Source organism: Sorex araneus, chromosome X (assembly GCF_027595985.1).
Source record: "Sorex araneus isolate mSorAra2 chromosome X, mSorAra2.pri, whole genome shotgun sequence".
NCBI lineage: Eukaryota > Metazoa > Chordata > Mammalia > Eulipotyphla > Soricidae > Sorex > Sorex araneus.
Window position 1 is genome coordinate 218572305 of NC_073313.1, and position 19477 is coordinate 218591781.

The following is a 19477-nucleotide window of genomic DNA, read 5'->3' on the forward strand; positions in this document are numbered from 1 at the left end:
TGTGTTCATGGGTTACTTCTGGGTCTGTTCTTAGGGATCACTTCTGAGAGATTCGGGGACAACATGGAATATTGGGGATTAAATCATTTTTGGCTGTATGCATGAAAAGTGCCTTGCTTGCTGTACTGTCTTCTGGACCTCTTTATTGATTATTTTTTTCCAGGAAGTCAGATTGAAAGAATATACCTGAATATGTCAAAAATTAAAATTTCATATTCACTTTAATTATACTTGACATTTCTTGCATGTCTTTTTTATGAATTATTCTAGCATAAATCTGAACTCTGTAAATAACACTAGAATACAGTGAAAAAATTATAGTATGTAATTTTTTTAAATAAATAAAGACATTTTTATTTTGTTTTTTTGGCCACACCCAGTCATGTTTACATGTATTCCTGTATCAGCACTCAGGGATCATTCCTGACATGCAAGGGACCATGTGGTGTGCCAGGGATTAAACGCAGGTCTGCTATGTGCAAGACAAGCACCCTACTTGTAGTAGTATATCTCTGGCCCCAGGTAGGCATATTTGTTATGGAAAAAAGATCATTCCCAAAGCCTATTGCTATTCTAAAATATATTTGTGTTCTCTTTGCCGGAAATGAAATAATAGGAAGCTGTGTTTCTGTAGTTTTACACTTTTTGTCTTTGAGATTCCTTTTATACAATTTTAGGCAGATATCTAAAGACTGGATCCGCTAAAGGTTATTTGCTGGTTGCAAGGCCATTTTCTTCCATGTTTCTATATTTTCCACATGGATTTTTGAGATATTTTACCTTGTTTATTTTGTTATACAAACCAACAATCTTAGGAGTTTGTTTATTAACATAAGCATTACTAAATAAAATAGTGTTCTTATACTGGGTGTGAAAATGTGCTGTAGTAAAAGGGGAATACCTACATCAACCTTCACCCGAGTGTTCAGAGAGGAGAAGGATAGAGAAGTAAGGAAATCAAGGCAGAAGAAGAGCAGGGAAGTAATGGTGAACGGTATCAGTTATACTGGTGATATGAGATAGTGGTATGGCCATTTATCTGAAACACTGACTCAACAAAATTGAAAACATGAAACTAAGATGCAACCACAGAAACTTTGTAATGTGCCTGTCAGATTGTCAGGTAAGGATGAGGTGTAAGATGGGATAGGGAGGGAACATGGAAATACTGGTGGAGAAGGTTGACACTGGTGGTGGGATTGTGTTGAAATATTACACATACCACAACTATCAATAACTTTGTAAATCACAGCCCTTTGCTTAAAATATACAAATAGATTATAAAATATTATTTTTGAGCTGGAGCGATAGCATAGTGGGTAGGACGCTTGCTTTGCATGCGGCCAACCTGTGTTTGATTCCCAGCATCCCATATGGTCCCCTAAGTACTACCAGTCACAATTCCTGAGTGCAGAGCCAAAAATAACCCCTGTGCATCACCAGGTGTGACTAAAATGGCAAAAAAAAATTATACAGATATTATGTCATTGTCACTGTCATCCCGTTGCTCATCGATTTTCTCAAGCAGGTATCAGTAATGTCTCCATTGTGAGATTTGTTGTTACTGTTTTTTGCATTTCGGATACACCATGGGTAGCTTGCCAGGCTCTGCCGTGCGGGCTCCATACTCTCGGTAGCTTGCCGGGCTCTCTGAGAGGGGCGGAGGAATCGAACATAGGTCAGCTGCGTGAAAGGCTAATGCCCAACTGCTGTGCTATCGCTCCAGCCCACAAATATATACATATATATTTAGTGCTTAAATTATCAGGGCATGAGGGGTGATATTTATCCTAATTACCAGAAGATTATAGAATACTGGCACTATAAATCATTATTGCCACCAGCTTATATATGTATGTAATTTCAATATATAAAATCCTGATACAACTGAATATGCAAGTAAATAAGCTTTAATAACAGTGTAGCAATAATTTATTTAATTATAATTTAATTAATTTTAAAATGAATTTATTTAATAAGATACAGTATTATTTTATTTTTTAATTATTGTTTCATTTACATGTAAACAAGTTACAGAATTGTTTATAATTTTTTCCAATCAATGTTCCAACACCAATCCCACCACCAGTGTGACCTTCTCTACACCAATGTCCCTACTTTCTCATTCAGCATCCCCAAACCTGCCCCCTTTGTAGGTATAAACTAATTTTTTCCATATTGCTTTATATAATAAAATTTCAAATAAAATTATCAAAAATATGCCAATAGAAGCCAATTTCTGTCATTGTTATATCTCACTCGGTCCAAGTCAGCCAGCACTTGTGCCGCTTGGCTAATGTTTAGTGTTATTTGAAGGATGTCATCAGCAAAGAGGAGGTGGTGTAGTTGCCGACCATCTATCTTCACTCCCAGTCCTTCCTGTTCCAGTTGTTGCATGATGTTCTCGAGGGTGGCACTGAAGAGTTTCAGTGAAATGGTATGACCCTGCAGAACCCCTCTCTTTACGTCAATGATCATTTCCTTGTAGAATGGTGAGATTCTGGTGGTGAATCTATAATACAGCTCATGGAGGATCTTGATGTACTGAGTTTGCACACCCTGTTTGGCTAGGGCTTCGATGACCACTTCACTCTCAACAGAATCAAAGGCCCTCTTTAAATCGATGAACATTAGACAGAGTGGCATTTTGAACTCTTGTAAAATTTCATTGAGTTTGGTCACTGTGTGGATATGGTAGATCGTGCTGAACCCTTTTCAGAACCTGGATTGCTCGCATGGTTGTCCTTTGTCTAGTGTTCTGCCTATTCTATTCAGGATGACTCAAGTGAACAACTCGTAGATGACAGATAACAGGCAGATTGGGCGATAGTTGCTGATGTCGTGGATTTCTCCCTTGTTGTACAACAGAATGGTCCTGCTAGTTTTCCATTGAGATGGAACCTTGCATTCAGACAGGTAACATGTGAAGAGCTGAGCCAGTGCATTGACGAGTACTGGCGGCAGATTCTTCAGGTGTTTGGGTCTGACCTTGTCTGGGCTAAGTATTATTCGTGTCTTTACTGACAAAGTGGTATGTCAGATTTCAGAAGGGAGGATGTTTGGGACGACATATCTATTCTGTGGAATTTGGTATGTGGGCAGGTGGATGTGGCTGTCAAGGAGATCCGAGTAGAAGTCATAAATAACTCTATCCATTGCCCTTCTGGAAGATGTGACAGATCCATCAGGTCATCAGAGGGCAGTCATCTTGGTCTTATAGTTGGTGAAGGACATGTAAATATAACACCAAACATTAGCCAAGCAGCAAAAATGCTGGTTTACTTTGACTGTAAGTGTGGAAAGATTGAACTACAGCTGAATCTCAGCAAAATAATGTTCATAAAAACAGAACTAATCTCAGATGTCCCATTTGCTCTCAATGGAACAAACATCTCCGAATGCAGCAGCTATGTGTATCTGGGTGGAGAGCTCAACATGAGGAACAACTTGGTGCCAGAACTGCGCGGGAGGAAGAGAGCAGCGTGGAATGCCTTCGAGAGCATCAACGAAGTGGTTAAGAGGATGAAGAAACTCTGGCTCCGGGCACATCTTTTCGACTCCCCTATTCTTCTTGCACTAACATACACCTCAGAGACCTGGGCCCTACAAAAACAGGATGAGAATGTTATTCAGGTGTCCCAAAGAGGAATCGAAAGAGCTAAACTTGGAGTATCACATTTCACTCAAGTGACAGAAGGAATCAACAGTTCTGACCTCCATCTATGGTCAAGAATCAGGGACACTGTCTCGTTTGCCAACTCATCAAAAATCAGATAAGCTGTACACATAATGTGATTCAGAGAAGACCCTGGACTAAAGCTGTTACCAACTGGATTCTACAGGACATCAAAAGACCGCGTGGCTGCCTACCAATGAGATGGTCAGACTTCTTCGTCAAAACCCAGAATGAATGGTTTGAGGCTCTTCTAGTTCCTGGAGTGAGCAGATATCACTGGACTAGTTTAGCATGTGACAGGAAAGAATGGAGACATTACTGATACCCGCTTGAGCAAATCGAAGATCAATGGGATGACAAATGATAAAAGTGATACAAGTTATATCTCACAATGGTGTTCCTAAAATTAGTGTCTGAGATGATTGGTGCTAGTCAAGCCTTCAGTATTACTTTTGCACATTGAATTTGATGAACTTCTATATAACTTTTGCTTCAAATGTACTAATAGACTTTCAGAACTGTGAAATTTTGAGGTGCTATGAGGTAATGTATGTGGCCACATGCTTTTGGAGCTGTGGAGCTGGGGCAATTTCATATTGGCATTTTTTTGAGGTCAGTTACGGAGTTGGAATATACTGGAGAACTTTGGGTTCTGGTGAGGCTTATTCGAATTATGGGCAGAGAAGAAAATCTGACTGCCCCCATCATTCTGAGAAGATCTCAGAGTTTTCAGTCCAGAGATTGATCTACTTTGGATGATTTAGTGGTCTGGCAAGTGTTACAGAATTTTAAATCAGGGTCTCAGTGTTGTTATTACCCAAAATGCATTTTCAGAAAAACTTAATGTTTAGAACTAACTCACTTTTTAAAATGTGGTAATACATGGGGACAGAACAATTGACAGTGGTAGGGCATTTGCCATGCAATTGGCGAAACCTGGGTTTTATCTGAAACAATTTATCTGGTCCCCTGAGCATGGTCAGAAGTGAACTGAAATTTCAGAACCAGGTGTAAACCCTGAGCACAGACCTGTGTAACTCTAAAACAAGCAAAAGTATAATATCTAATATCTGAATTGTAATATCTTTAAATGATATGTACTCTAACCTAGATATCCAACAAATATAAATAATTCCATAACAAAACACAGTTAACTGTAAATACTACGTTTAATTTTGAAAAATTTTGAAATGTTCCTGTCATTACAAAACTGCTCTTTACCAGAACTCAACAAGATCAACTTAAAAATGTTTTGTACTGTTATTTGTTACAGTAAAATTCAGTGTGAATAGCCCAAACTAATGCCTTCACCAAAAACTTGAGTGTCCTATGAACTTCCATATCTAGATCTTCCTTCATCACCTGTATCACCTATTGTCCTGTTGATCATCAATTTGCTGGAGTGGGCGCCAGTAATGTCTCCATTCATCCCTGTTGTGCGCTTTTATCAGCATCTCCTTTTTCGTCCTTCCCAAAGCTGCCATATCGGGGATTCTTTCAGGGTCAGGAGAATGAGGCCCATGATTGTTACTGTTTTTGGCATATCAAATACGCCATGGATAGCCAGGCTCTGCCATGTGGGTGGGATACCCTTGGTAGCTTGCCGGGCTTTCCAAGAGCGACGAAGACTTTTAGGGAGACCTCTAATCGCTATTACAGGTTCTCCCAGTCTACTGTATGCAAGCTTTTGGTTGACTGGCATGTTGTCTACCAAATTCTGCATCACTCTTTTCCGGGAGCTTTATTTTATAGTCTCTGGATCTTGGCCGCTGATGAGATTACCTGGTGCCTGGGGCAGTTTGTGGTGTGACTGCCAAGCTACTGGAAAACTGGGGATCTGGGTGGAGGAGGCCCAGTCTACGGGTCCCGCATGTCTCGGTTCCTCTGTCGGTTCCTTCATGCATAAGGCTCATCCAAACCTGTGGAGAATGGCCTTGAGCGTAGCTTTGGCTGGGTTTTCGAAGTCTTTGGCTGCCAGGGTTCTGCTTGGTGCAGGGAGGGAAACTCAATGTGACCCCTCTTCGAGGTGCCCTGGTGAAAATAGCCTGGAACAGGGACAGAAGATTCTGCCTTCATAAATACTAAAATATTATTACAGATTCCCTGGATAGACCTATTTAAAACAATTTTTCTAATTTATGAATGAAGTTAGGGCATGTAAAACTGATAAAACTAAATGAGACTAGAGACTAAGTTATTTTCTTCTGTCCTCATACATTTGGTAGCAATCAATAAATGCAAATGTTCTTCATATTCTTATGTTTTCTTCCAAATTTTAGCTGTAAGTTTTAAAGTTAAAGTGTTTCTTTTTTGTAAAATGTCCCTTTTCTTTTGGATACCTGAAATATGTGATTATTTCTAAATGGGTTTTTCCTACTGTGCTAACAATGTATCAAATGCGTAGACCATCACTCCCATTTGAAGTTCAAGACAAAGCAGAATTAACCACAGGGGCAGAGCCTGCTGGCACTAATAGAAGGGACAGCAGGTCGCCATGTAGTATTTCTCTTACTTTGGAAGCAGAGGACACATTATCATCATTGGAAGGCATCTGGGAACTCAGGTGAAGTGACACCTACAGTGTCATGCTTGCTTTTTTTGAGAAAATGTTTTTTTTTTTTAAATGTGTCAAGCTAAAAGATTTGAGGACTATTATTTTACCTTATTTTGTTCACAGCAAGACAGTCTTTTCTTTTTAACTTTTTTAGTAAGGAAATGGAAATAAGAAGTATGGGACTTTAAACGTTGTAGAATTACTGTAAACTTAATTTATAGTAAAGGGATCTACATTTTTTAATATCTGTAATGCGTATCCCTATGTGTGAATTTACAACATACACAAACGTTATTAAATGTACACATATTTTCTTTTCCATGTGACCAAGCTATATCTTTTAACAGATATGTAAATTTTGCATTTTTTTCTTCTACAAATGTAGTATTAGGGCCACAAAGATAATACAAGTGTTAAGGCACTTGCCTTGTAGGCAGTTGATCCCAGTTCAGACCCCAGCACAAAATATGGTCCCCTGAGCATCACCAGCAGAAGAGACTTCTGAACAGAGTCAGAGATTCTATGAAATCACCAGATGTGGCCCTAAAAATATACAAAACAAAAATTTAAAAAAACATTTGTTAAAAATATAACTCATATAACAAATATAACTCATTTATAAAAATGCATGATACACCTTTCATATCTTATATTTAGTAATGCCCCATCTAGGTTAAGATTCCATAGGGAAAGTGGCATCATTTTTCCCCCTCTCTTCTTGAGAGGAAAAAAAAAAGTCTATTAATTGAGTATAACACATTTCAGTATAGTTTAATTTTTTAGAGTATTACTACCATTTTACTAGTATAATTAATAAATAATGGCAGTTCTTATATTTTAAATAGCTATAAAACTATTGCAATTACATTACATTGAAAATATTTGATATAAACAAACATAGAATTGATGTGTAAGAAATGCTAGGTATGAAAAATGTGAATCAGTAAAAATTAGAAAACATTTTTAACCATGTCTAAATTTTTAGAAATTTAAACCTCATTTAAGGTTCAAGAGCACTTCCATGTTTTATAATAATAGCTACCCAAGAAATAGATATGTTATCTTTTTACTTTTAGTGAAATACTCAAGATATTCATGGCCTATGACTTATCACTACATAGGAATCTTACAACAGTCTCTAACACTCAACCAAAATACAACTTTTTGTATTCTAATTTTTAGCTTCATGTACTGTGTCTCACAGCTCCATATGGTAGCTGAATGTGGAAATCATAAAAATATTTAAAGTGTATTTTAAGGGTACAGAAAGATAGAACGGGATAAGGTGCTTGAGTTGAATGTGATTGAATTAGTTCAATTCCTGTCAAAATATATGGTCCCTTAAACAGTGTTCAACTAATCCCTGGTCACCACAGGGTAGTGTCAATAAAACTCCCTCCCCTCAGTTTTCTTTGAAGGTAAATTTCTTCATGATGTTATTAGTAGTTTTTATTTGAAGATCTAATAATTATATCTGTATTCATAGGGTGGCTTAAAGTTTCTTGGAATCATGAATAGAAAAAGCTTAAGGAGCACATTTCCAGTAACTTTACCAAATTGTTCATTCACTCTTTTTTTTGTAAAATTTTGACCTTCTGAGGAACCAGAGAAATAGCAGAAAGTGGTAGCGCACTTGCCTTGTATGTGGCCAACCTGAGTTGGATCATTGGTACTATATATATATGGTCCCCTGAGACCCACCAGGAATTATCCCTGAGTGCAGAGTCAGAAGTAAATCCTCTACACAGCCCCATGTAGCAAAAAAAAAAAATTATAAAAACATGTTTTGACTTCTACCACCAGAAAATTTTTTTCTAACTACTTTCTTTGCTTCCAGTCTTAATTCTATCCCTATATCTTTCTCTATTCTGCAGTAACATCTTTTTCTAAATATAGAAAAGATCAGTTCTCACTGTTGCTTAAACTGCTATACTGACTTTCTATCAGAATTTTTTTTCTATAAGATTTTCCAAACTTGAAAATAATAGCATTGTTCTCCCATTGTTCATCGATTTGCTTGAGTGGGCACCAGTAGCATCTCCATTGTGAGACTTGTTACTGTTTTTGGCATATCGAATATGCCATGGGTAGCTTGCCAGGCTCTGTCATGCGAGTGGGATACTGTCAGTAGCTTGCCAGTCTCTCCGAGAGGAGTGGAGGAATCTAACCCAGGTTCACCATGTGCAAGGCCTACCCACTGTGCTATTGCTCCAGCCCAAGTCATTTTTCTTATGAATAACAATATGAATAGACCACAATTAGAAAAACAAGTCAAATAAATCATGAAATCTGAATTAAAATATTTATAATAATTAAAATGTTGCTTTTATATATGCATATACACGTACACAAACCAAAGCTGAGTTATGAGTTCAGGTAAGAGGGGATGGAGGAATTGAACCCGGGTCGGCACCGTGCAAGGCAAATACCCTACCCGCTGTGCTATCACTCCAGTTAGTATAATAAGGACATTATAATTTATCTTTGCCTTACCACTTATTTGTTGCCACCAAAATATCCCCTCATGCTATGTAAATATGTATTAAACATGCACAAAAATAGATTTTTTCCAAAACTAGAATATTTCATAATTATATATATAATTGTTTCTTCTAGAGTATAAAAATTACAGCATCCCACTTCACCTACTGACAAATTCAGCTTTCAATAAATTATTTTGAAAGACTACTGATTTTCTTAACAGGAAGACTTTATGTGTTCCCAGAATAGCCATTCTTGGAGATTTCGTTCTCCTTATTACATTAATATAAATGTTAAATTATTTTGGAAATAGTTGTGTCTCAATGACACACTTAATACATATTTAGGCCTTTCATAAACAATTATTGAATGAATAAGCAATTGATTAATACCAAGATTAGATTTTGGTGTGTAGAGCTTTTGCGTCTAAGTGAATCATTTGTTCTCTTTACTTCAAAATAAACCAGTCAAAAGCTTTATAAATATAACCAAATATAGCCTCTTTAGTGCAGTAGGCAGAACATCATTCTCACAAACATGACCACATAAAATGAATTGCAGTACTATAAATACAATTTAGAAAATAAGTATATAAAACATTTTCTGCATGGAAAACAAATTCCGTAAGTATTAAACCTCTAAATTTCAGATCTATAAACTTTGTAGTATGAATATGTTAACTGTCTTTCTGATAGTGCAGATTACCAGAAATATACATATATATTTTATAGGTATATATGTACACACACGTGTACACATACACATATATGTTTATATTTGTGGACCACCCCCAATGGCTGTAACAGGGCTTACTCCTAGATTTTTGTCCAGAAGTCACTCCTGACAGAGTTCAGGGGAACATAGATAGTGCTAGGGGTGGAAAACAGATTGACTGCATGAAAGAAAAGAAACCAATCTGCTGTATTATTGCTTCAATACCCAGGAAAATATTTTTAATGTTTTAATTACTCTCTGAAGCATTAATAATATGAAAATGAATAAATAGAAAAAGATAATTTGTAGTGGTAAGAGATTAAAACAAATATCCAATAGAGAATTAATACAATAAAACCATATGTGCATATTCTTTTGATGTGTATAATGTGAAAATATATTTGTTTTATTTTATAGAAATGTGTTTTCATATGTTTATTAAATGTAGGTGTAGTTTTTAGATGGGTAAGAATGCCCAGGGAGTGAGTGTTAGAATGGTAGAAGTAATGACATGTTAGAAAAATTCCCTGTTTATATTAAAAGATCATTTCAAAGTCTATAAATGTTGATTAAGTCATGTCCCATCTCCTCTTCAAGGTCTCTGGCATGAACACAGCAAGTGAAGTAGCTTTTTTTGATCCCCAATGACATATCAACAGTTACTATTTTCATACACATAGCCCCAGCTTCTGTCTAATGGTGTTTCAATAATTTTCCTGAAAACATTCTGCATTCATCAGAGGACATCCTATTCTGCTCATGGAAAACATAGTATGAAGAATTCTTTATTATTATCCCACTTCTTTTTATAATTAATTTTACTCATTCATATCACCCAATTCAATTTTTTCTATCTAAGCAAAGTTAACTTGTATTAATTATAAATAAGTACATATAACTTTAATTTGATGCTTTTCTACTCCAGTAAATTTTATATATAATTTTTTTTCTAGAGAAGTATTTCTCTTAATCTGTCTGGCACTTTTAGTTTTTCTGAGAGTTCACTTCTGCTTCATTTGTGAGGAATACTTTTGCTAGATATGTAATTCTAGGTTGACAGCATTTTTTGCTTTCCTGGTCACTTTGAATATTCTGTCTACAATTTCCATATCAGTATGCTATTGATAGATAGGTAGGAAGCTATGCCTAGGATTAAATCCAAACTTATATATAAGCTAGAATAAAGGCACATGAGTTAATGTCAAGAATTAAATACATAGATTCATTTTCTAGTTTATCTTCAGCATAAAATTATCCACAGCTTTGCTTATGTCCATGTAGATTCTAAAGTATTTAAAGGCAATGTCATTATAATACTGCTTCTAGCCAAGTGAAAGGGAACAGTGTCCCCTGACAGCTGAGACTTGGAGACACAGCCTTATTGTGCCTTACTTGTGCCTAATTTGGAAACCATACTATTTATCAAATGTTTGACTCTAGCTAAAGAATCACAGAATAAAAATCGACAAAACTTTACAAATGAACTCTATTCCACCTTAAGTTGTATTTCAATAACACTTGGATTTATCTTAATAAAAAAATTATTTTCTGGGCTGGAGCTATAGCACAGCAGGATGGTGTTTGCCTTGCACGCAGCCGACCTGGTTTGATATGGTTTCCCAGCACCCCATATGGTCCCCTGAGAACTGCCAGGAGTGATTCCTGAGTGCAGAGCCAAAAGTAACACCTGTGCATCACGGGGTGTGACCCAAAAAGCAAAAATATGTATATTTTCTAAACCTTAAGGTATACTTAGTTCTCACATTGAGTTTCATTTGATATAACCAGAGTTAGTGTGTTGTAGAAATATGATTGTCAATACTCAGACTTCTCCACATTCAGCATTCAATTGCTGCCCTCAGTGTTGATGTGGTATGGATGAGTTCGCATTTCTGTGGAATCCTAAAAAAAAATAATTTTCACACTTAAATGACTATTTCCATTTTACTTCTTTTCAATAGTATGTGTCTTTTAATAAAATTGATATTTTCTTTCATAACCCCTAGCCATCTCATCTAGATTATTAAAAATCATCTTGTCATCCATTTTTTAGCCTGTGAGATGAAAGAATCTAAACTTTAAGAATTCAGTGACTCATATTTTGAGACAATAGCACAGTTTTACCACCCTGAAATGGTTGCCCTCTTGCCTAACACAGAAAGGATTTAAACATGATAAAAGCTAACATCAGTTTTTCCACATGCTTTCTTTTGTACTCTCTCTTTCTCTCTCTTTCTCTCTCTCTCATTGTTAATACAGCTTTCAAGCTCCAATGTTCAAAGGTATTCTAAAACTGCTGTGTTCCTGAATAAACCTTATTCTACATTAAAAGAGAAGATAAAAATAAAAAATAAGATGAATCCTTTTTTTTTGAATGTTATAAGAAAAATCAGTTTCAAGAAAACAGTATTTTAGAAAGGATCTACAAGATATGAACAAGTGTTTTGTATAAACAAGTGTTTTAAGAATATTCCCCAGGAAAAATAAATAAATAACAAATCCAAGAGCCAAAGTGAATACAGATTCACTGTGACTGTCACTGTCATCTTGTTGTTCATCAATTTAATTGAGCGGACACCAGTAACGTCTCTATTCCTCCCAGTCCTGAGATTTTAGCAGCCTCTCCTTACTCATCTTTCCCAATGACTAGAGGCCCTTTCAGGGTCTGGAAAATGAGTGTTATCGTTACTGTTTTTGGCATATTGAATACACCAGGGGTAGCTTGCCAGGCACTGTTCATGCAGGCGTGATGCTCTCGGAAGCTTGTTGGGCTCTCTGAGAGGTATGTATGTAAACACACACACACACACACACACACACACACACACACACATTACTCTCTATGATTTGTTGCCTATGTCTGAACTCCATAAAATATGATGTGGTAATTATGGGAAATGGGTAAGAAGTATCATATAATGTGTAGCACAGCGGCAAAGCAGCTGCATGGTCCGGAAACTGACCTGGAGCGTGGCGGCGGTTGGGTAGTGGAGGTCGGCTGGCAGGGCTGGGTCCCTTAGGATGGGGAGAGTTCTCACCCGTCCCCCTCTAGGGCATCCTGAGTGAAAACAACCTGGCGTGGAGATTGTTTTCATACATATTTATGAAGTTTAAAAATCATACAGATTCATGAAGCTTAAAAATCATAAAGAAAATAAAGTTGGCTAAAGAATTGTAAGAAAGAGAAAATTAAGACAAGTTGTTGTCAGGAAGCAGGCAGAGTTGGACTTGTGATTTATTGTGAGGATAGTTGCCCTAGTAATGATGGGATAGTATTAGAGACTTTTTACATGAGCCACACCTAGCGGTGATTCTCACACCAAAAGAATATGCCAGATGCTTTCATTCTCAGCCAGACTGTGCGGTACTCAGACTCAATGGAACAGGGTTGTTGTGGGCATAGAGGGAATCAGGGCTGCAAGAGAGAGAGCTCTAGGAGTCTTGCTGTGCCAGGGACTAAATACAGTGTCTTATACATGCTCAACATGTGCTGTACCACTTAAATTTTATCTCTGGTCCCTGGACAGTTTCAAGTGGAGTAAATATATGATCCTAGGATATAGGAAATAGATATCATGGATTGCCAAATAAAATGCTACCTATTTATGTAGGTATTTTCCTAGGAATATTTTATCATCTTTGTTTTATAATCAAAATTTAACTTTTTTGTTTCCTTTCTTTAAATAATAAAAGTAAATTTTTTTCTGGGAGTAAATTACAAGGATGTTTTTATTCTAATGGGATTATGTGGAAGAGATAGAGAAAGGGAAAGAGAATTGAGAGAGAAGAGAGAGAAAAAGAGAGAGATAGACAGATAGACATAGAGACAGAAAGAAAGAATTTTCCAAAGTACATATGAAGTCATAAAAATATTTTGTTTAATTTTGAAAATAATCATATATTAACAGTTCTCAGTTCATATCTTTATAAAAATAGAAATATTAAATAGATATTTATTAGCATCTACTATTTAGCAATGACAATATGTATGTAGCATAACTTTGTATTAAGTCTAAAGTTTTCCCCAAATGTCTAAGTACCAAAACCCAAAGCAGACATACACCGATTTAAATAATACCCTCATCCTATTCTGCTAATTGATGTTCTGTTTGCTTTTTATATACCTTCAAAACAAAAGGATTGATTTTCCTGTTTTATTAATTGCTAAGTGTCTACCAGTGCAGGCAAGCTAAAAGCATTAGAGATTCAGTAGTCAACTGAGTATGCACAAAATTCCTGCCCTCCCGAGGTTCACATTTCTCAGACAAGTTTACAAAAGCACACTTTTAAGAGATACTTCCTACCATTTGACATAATATGTAAAGCTTTTGCTACCATGAAGTGCGACCATTTTAAATATTTTTTCTTCTCCACTTCCACCACTCTCTCAATCTATGCTCCTTCCTGCAACCACCAACTTCTCTGTTTCAATTTGCTGATCTGCGGAAGTTTCACTTCTCAAGTTTGCACATTTGTTGGATATTCACATTGTTGTTAAAGTAGCATATAAAAAGCTGATAAAAACTTTGGGATTCTTTCCTGCTTTCCTTAAAGACCACACATTTTTGTTTTTAGGTGTTTGTGAAATTAGAAAGCTGTGCATTCCCTGACCAGATACAATAAACCTCCCCCTTAGCTTTATAGTGGGACATTGAAGACCTAGTGAAACATTGAAGAACTCATAACTATTTGAACAAAACAGATTTTTTTAGATAGAGGGAATAAGTTAGGGTGATGATATAAGTGATTCTGCATTTTTAAAATGTATTCAAATGCATTTATTACATTTCTAGTGTATGAATGTGTTAAATATGTGTTACTAGGCTTTGTAACAACAGTTATTCTCCTCCAGTATCATCAGTATCATTCATTCAGTACCATCCACAGTTGAAGGAATGAGGCACCATAGAGCATCAGTGCAAATTAAGCTGATAATAGCTGATCTTATCAACACACTTTGTTCAATGTGTCTAACAGGATAAGTAGTACAAGACTGACAGTGCTTGTTTTGCTGCTGCCAACTCTTACTCTTGTGCCATTCCACATATGAATGATTCTTTAAACAAAGAGCATTAAGTAACCCTTGATTCTAAAAACTAGGTCTGGCCCCAGTTTTTCTTAAGTGTTTCAAACATAAAGATTTTAGTCATGACACCCATACAATGAACTGTCCTTTTATACTACTAACTTTTTTTTAGATTTTTTTTAGAGTATAGTTCTGACAACATATTACATTCAAATCAGTATGAAAGTTCTTGCCACCAGGCGCAGGCATAATCAAGCAGAAAGAGAACTTGCCTAGCAAGCAGATGACTAGGATTCAATCCCCAGAATCACATTTTGTCTCCTGAGAAACACTGGATGTGGAACGAATTCCCCCCAATAAGAGGTTTTTGCCACAAAATTATTTCACTGTTCAATCCAATATAACCTCAACTCCAGCCAAGAACATGTTTAGTATTTTAGAAGATAGAAACAAAGAGAGCTAAAGGTAGCTCTCAAGAGAAAAATCTGTTCAAATATTAGCATTATTGCATTTCTGCTGATGATTTAATAGTTTGTTGCTTTATTTTTATAACATGTATAACTGAAGCTTTTTTACTATGAATTATAAATGAAAAATAAATTGCAATGGGGAGTAATGCAAACAGTGGATATATTTATAGAATAAAAGAAACTAAGATCCATACCAGATTATGGTCAAATATGAGTCTTTTATGAATTCATTTTGAAAAAACACATTACAAATATCAGACAATTATAGTCATTTGAACACACTGGATGTTGATAATTTGGTGCAGTTGCATAACTAATAAGAGATAACAATAAATCTGTATTTAAATATGCCAACATCTATTCCAGCAAATGTATTTGTCATGATTACAAGATTGATTGCAGTTTCTTTATTGATTTTGTTTATCTATGACTGATACCAGTTTCATGAATGTTTTCATTAAAATTCCTCTTTTATACATATACATAGAAATATTTGCATATAACAATATATGGAGTTGGTAATTTCAATATAATCTGGGCAAGGAAACCGTGTTAGATAGAACAGGGAAATTACAGTTATATTGGGCCTGAGTGAAATTATTTAATCTGAAATTCAGGTTATAAGATTATTGTACTCTCCAGTTTTTGCATGTTTGCATGTGTTTTAAAAGTCTAAACATAATAAAATGCTATAAACCAGATTATCTGGTATGAAAAAAAGATCACATAATTATTCATTATAAATCATTGAGCTAATTATTTAACTTTTGAGCTGTAAAATGAAGAAGTGTTTAGAAAACATTTTACATCTCTGTTTATAATTTAGAATACAAATTACATCTCTGTAATTTTAGTTAGATTTAAATGAGTTCATACATAGTTTTTCAGTGACTTCCCAGACATAAGTACTGAATTAATAGTTTTTATGGCTCCTAGACTTTTTTTCTCTCATTTTTCTTGAGGGTTGGGACTTCGGGCCCACAACTATGATACTCATGATTATCTCCTAACTATGTGGTCAGGGATCACTCCTGGCATGCTCAGGATGATTTTACTATGATTTTACTATGATTTTACTACCAGGGATGAAACCCAGGTAGGATACATAGAAATCAAGTGTTCTATCCTTTTAACTATTACTTGCCCCCCTTGAGTTTCTTTTAGTTCTATGCTTAAAATAATACGTTTAAAGAACAAAGTCTCCAGATTGCTGAAAGTTTTCCCCTGTGAAAGAATAACTAATGAAGTATTATTGCTTACTGGAGGAGTATTCATCTTAGGAAGACATGAAATTATGAATATTTAACCATACAAAACAGCCAAATATATATAGTTAGTAGTTTAACTATTATTATTATTAATGGTTAATCAATTAGTTTGTCAAGTTTTCATTCAAGGATATTGTTTAAGAGCTAATTCTGCTTTGAGTACAAAATTATTGCCATTATAAAATAACCCATATTGACTGGAATTTTATCTCTGCTCTGCACTCTTTAGTTATGAAATTATACTACTTAATTATTGTTTCATTTTAATTGTATAATTCACAAATATTATTCTGAAATAATTTTAAAGGTTATTACAATTTAAGTTACTGTAACTCTATAACCAGCATAGATCGACTTAATATAAATAAATTTTAATGTTTTAAAACTAGGTTTTTAAAACTAAAGGAAACAAAACAGTATTAAAAGTATTTTACAAATGTTCTGAAAAAATTAACAGCTACCAAACCTCATCAATTACATATATAATTTGAATGTTTTTTTAATTCATCACTTCTTTTGGTACAGTTGCATAACTTATAAAACATAACAATAAATCTGTATTAAATATGCTAGCATCTATTTCAGCAAATGTGTTTGTTATTATTTCAAGGTATACATGCATATCAATATGAACTTTATGATATGTGATGTCACCTATTTATAGTACAAAATAAGGAAATTCTGGAACATAAATTAAATGGAAATTAATAAATCCTTTAAAATGTTATAGAAATTACTTTAGTATTAAAACAACATGCATTTACCATGGCATTGGCTCACAAGGTTGAACCCATGCTTTTCAGGAGTGGAGCCTTATTTCAGTCCTTAGCATTATACGTCCAATTTTAAAACGATTTCCATTGAGAGATGGAAATCCACAAGCCACACCAGGTGTGACCCACTCCAGCCTGTAGAAAAATAGCTATAAGCCATTTATACTTTGTGATTTTTAATGTGAAAACAATTTTTGTTACATAGAGATTACTATGGAACTTTATCTCTTCATCGCAGAGCCTAAGAAAATAAATGTGAAGTAATGAATGAAATAATATGACTATTAGAAATAGCATTTTCTATGGTAGGATTGATGTTAGGTCCTCTTCATGGTAGCACTTCATAGAAAGACTTAAACAATGTTCCTCCATGTAAAATGCATTAATATCTTTATGTACTCATTTAAGCAAGTACAGAATATAAGGCAAATTAAGATTTAAGAAAACTCAAAAGACAGAGCCAAACATTTTGCTATCTGTTTCATAAATGGAAGCTAATTATAACTGACTACATTTTTCTTTTTTCAGTAGATTGATTGCAAGTTATCTTTGTTTACTGTGAGTGTGATGAAAGGAAACTACTTATATAATTTAATCCTTCTCAGCATAGGGAAACAACTTTCAGAGGAATATCTTATTTTTAAATAGTGTAGGGGTTTTTTTAATGTTCAACCTAAATTTCTGTGGCTCAACATAAAAACAGACATGCAAAATCTAGTTAGAATGAATAAGTTATTATAGAGATATTTAAAGAAACACTTATATAAATAAAACAAATGAATATTTATGTACAAATATGTGCCTTTTTTCAGAATTTATAAGTGTTTTATTAACAAAGCATTGCAAAATAAAGAATATCCCTTAACCTACTTTTAACACTCAGTTCTTTTTTATTTATTTATTTATTAGTGAGTCACAGTGAGGGTACAGCTACAGATTTATACATTCTCGTGCTCATATTTCCCTCATACAAAGTTCGAAAACCCATCCCTTCACCAGTGCCCATTCTCCACCACAAATAAACCCAACATCCCTCCCACCCCCCCAATCCCATCTCCCCCACCCCCCCTGCCACTGTGGCAGGGTATTTTCTTTTGTTCTCTCTCTCTAATTAGGTGCTGTGGTTTGCAATAAAGGTGTTGAGTGGCCATTGTGTTCAGTCTCTAGTCTACATTCATCACACTTCACCCTCCCCCACTTGGCCTCCAACCACATTTTGCTTGGTGTTCCCTTCTCTATCTGAGCTGCCCTTTTCCCAGAATGTGAGGCTAGCTTCCAAGCCATGGAGTCAACCTCCTGGTACTTATTTCTATTATTATTGGGTGTTAGTCTCCTACTCTGTATTCTATATTCCACAGATGAGTGCAATCTTTCTATATCTGTCTCTCTCTTTTTGACTCATTTCACTTAGCATGATACTTTCCATGCTGATCCACTTATATGCAAAGTTCATGATCTCATTTTTTCTAATACCTGCATAGTATTCCATTGTATAGATGTACCAAAGTTTCTTCAACCAGTCATTTGTTCTAGGGCACTCAGGTTTTTTCCAGATTCTGGCTATTGTAAATAACACTGCGATGAACATATGAGTGCAGATGTCCTTTCGACTATACTTTTTTGCTTCTCTGGGATATATTCCCAGCAGTGGCATTGCTGGGTCAAATGGGAGCTCAATTTCTAATATTTTGAGAATCGTCCATATTGTTTTCCAAAAGGGCTGAACCAGTGGGCATTCCCACCAGCAGTGTAGAAGGGTCCCTTTCTCCCTACATCCTCTCCAACAGCGGTTGCTTTTGTTCTTTTGGATGTGTGCTAGTCTCTGTGGTGTGAGGTGGTATCTCGTGGTTGTTTTGATCTGCATCTCCCTGATGATTAGTGATGCAGAGCACTTTTTCATGTGCCTTTTGGCCATTCGTATCTCTTCCTTGGGAAAGTTTCTGTTCATTTCTTCACCCCATTTTCTGATGGGGTTGGATGTTTTCTTCTTGTAGAGTTCAACCAGTGCTTTATATACCCTTGATATCAACCCCTTATCTGATGGGTATTGTGTAAATATCCTTTCCCATTCTGTAGATAGTCTTTGTATTCTGGTCACTGTATCTTTTGCGGTGCAGAAGCTTTTTAGTTTAATGTAGTCCCATTTGTTGATCTCTGTTTCCACTTGGTTGGCCAGTTGCATGTAATCTTTGAAGATACCTTTATCTTCAATATCGTGGAGGGTTTTGCCGACCTTGTCTTCAATGTACCTTATGGTTTGTAACACTCAGTTCTTGTCCAGGGTGATCATTGTCAGCTACTATTGTCATACCGATATTCTTGATAACTTTTCTCTATCAATAATACAAACCATAATGCCCAAAAGGAGAGTGACAGAGTGTGTGTGTGTGTGTGTGTGTGTGTGTGAGAGAGAGAGAGAGAGAGAGAGAGAGAGAGAGAAAGGGAGAGAGAGAGATTCATCTGCCATAGAGAGGCAGATAGGCAGTGTGCAGTGGGGGCTGATGGGGGGAGGGAA

At 35.6% G+C, this 19477-nt stretch overlaps 1 protein-coding gene across 1 annotated transcript in view; it reads left to right on the forward strand.

Moving 5' to 3' along the window:
- Nucleotides 1–19477, forward strand: part of ZNF804A (zinc finger protein 804A) — a 275346-nt gene that overhangs the window by 204756 nt on the left and 51113 nt on the right. The gene's annotated exons all lie outside the window — the stretch shown is intronic.